The sequence below is a fragment of the Canis lupus genome, chromosome 36, assembly GCF_003254725.2.
Source record: "Canis lupus dingo isolate Sandy chromosome 36, ASM325472v2, whole genome shotgun sequence".
Classification (NCBI taxonomy): domain Eukaryota; kingdom Metazoa; phylum Chordata; class Mammalia; order Carnivora; family Canidae; genus Canis; species Canis lupus.
Genome location: NC_064278.1, coordinates 19,802,684 through 19,804,909, shown reverse-complemented (window position 1 = coordinate 19,804,909; position 2,226 = coordinate 19,802,684). Strand labels below are relative to the sequence as shown.

The window sequence follows — 2,226 nt, the reverse complement described above, 5'->3', positions numbered from 1 at the left end:
CGTCTTAAATGGTTGCAGCTGGAGTGGCTGGGGCTGGGGTGTCTACTTCCAAGGTAGCTTCCTTACTCACATGTCTGGCACCTGGCTGAGATGGTTGAAGGATCTCTCAGCTGGGACTACTGACCTAAGTCTATATGTTGCCTTTCCAATATGGTGGCCGCAGGGTGGTTGGACTTCTAACATGGTGGCTCAGGGCTCCGTCATGAATATTCCAGCAAACAATGTGGAAGCTGTATGGCCTTTTATGACCCAGTCTCCGAGGTCACTGGCATCACTTCTGTCATTCTTTATGAATCAAAGCAAACATAAGCCTGCCCTGATTCAGGGAGAGGATACATAGACCCTACCTTTTGATGGAAGAAATATCATAGAAGATGCAGCCATGTTTTTTTAAATTTCTCCATGAACATTTAAGTTGTTCTGGAAAAGCTCCCAGCACCTATGGTGACTATGGACTAAAGCAACCCATTCATGGTCTAATCCATTTCATTTCTAATCCTATCCTAAGGTAGGACTGCCCCCTTGTACTCCTTAGGGTAAAGCCTCAACTATTGAAAGAGACATCCGAGAATATAGTGACTCAGATAAGATGGAAGTTTACTCTTCTCTAATATACCCAGGTGTACACAGTGAGATCCAGTGTAGTCAGGCAGCTCTGCTACACAAGGTCCTTCAGAGAGCCAGCCTTTTTTTTTTTTTTTTTTCATTTTGCTGTTTTATTGTTCTTCAGGGTGTTACTCTCTTCCATGTTGTCAAAGGTGTCTTATCGTCACCAGATTTTCATTCTAGCACAAGAGGAAGAGAAAATGGAGGGTGAGCAACTTTCTTTCAAGAGAGTGACAAAGAAATTGCACACATCAAAAAAAAAAAACAAAAAAAAATAAAATAAATAAAATAAAAAAAAAAAGAAATTGCACACATCACTTCCATTCACAATAGTTTCGTAACATGGGTGTGGCTAGCTGCAAAGGAGGCTGGGAAATGTAGTCTCTAGTTGGGTGTCCACGAGCCCTGATAAAAGTCATGTGTCCCCAGGGTTCTATCACTAAAAAGAAGAAAAGGAGAATGGATACTGGGGGGACAATTAGTAGTTTCTGCCATCAGCTTTTGAGACATCCCTGGAATATTTGCCAGGCACATGCAAGAGTGGAAGTCGGCAAACTTGTTCTGTGGAGGGACAAACAGTAAATGTTTTAGGGCCTGGGCGCCAAACGTCTCTGTCTGCATTAGTTTTCTATTGCTGCTATAATGAAGGACCACAGATGGGGTGGCTTAGAACACCAAATTTATCTTACAGTTCAGTAGGTTGGAAGTCTGACACAGGTTTCACTGGGCTAAGATCAAGGCTGCATTCCTTTCTGGAGGCTGTAGGGAAGGATCTGTTTCCTAGCTCATGGGAGCTGCTGGCAGATTTTCTTGTACACAGCCTCCTACATTTCAGAATGAGGATTCGGGGGGCAGTCCATCCTTCTCATGCTGCTATCTCCCCCATTGGTTGTAGCCAGGGAAAAGTCTTTCCATTTTTAAGGACTCATGCGATTAGTTTGAGTCGTGTGGAGTAAGATAGTCACAAGTTGTGGGTAATGGGACACAGACACTTTGGGGGCATTCAACTTAGCTATTATAGGTCAAAGGTAGCCCGGGACAGCATGTAAGCAAATGGGCATAGCTGTGATCTAATAAAACTTTATACACAAAGACATGTAGTAGGTTGGATTTGGCCTGTGGACTACAGCTTGCCAACCCTCCTTTATGAATAATGAAAATGAACTGTTGACAGAGGGCTCGTGGGCAAATAGAAATCTGCCATTTCCACCACCCTGACATTAGGTATGCCCATTCTCCAAATGGAACTTGGCATGAAATGTGTTATCAGGGCAGCAACCAACTGCTTCTGTTAAAGCCACCTTTACACTGAATTATAATTACTTTTTTCAGTGTTTGGTTTTTGTCCCCAGATATGAACACAGGAGCCCTGTCTAATTCATCTTTGTACCTTCTCTAATGCTTAACAACATCCAGCACTTAGTAGGTGCTCAGTAAATGTACATTAAATAAAGAAAACCTTGTGTGATAGTTGAATGAAGGAGGCACGAGTTGAAAAACACACATACGCACACAAGTATCATTTATGTGTTGGGTGAATATGTTTTTTTCTGGGCAGAACTGCAGTGTCGATAAGGTTTGACTGTTTTTGGTCAAGGTTTGTTTTATCCTCCAGGCTAA

General features: G+C 42.6%; 1 long non-coding RNA gene across 1 annotated transcript; it reads right to left on the bottom strand.

Moving 5' to 3' along the window:
- Positions 1-671: 671 nt before the first annotated feature.
- LOC112668289 (uncharacterized) lies at positions 672-1,606 on the bottom strand. The gene is made up of 2 exons (XR_003141625.3): positions 1,296-1,606; positions 672-785 (listed from the first exon to the last, which is right to left on the bottom strand). It is a non-coding gene; the product is annotated as an uncharacterized LOC112668289 (long non-coding RNA).
- Positions 1,607-2,226: the final 620 nt, after the last annotated feature.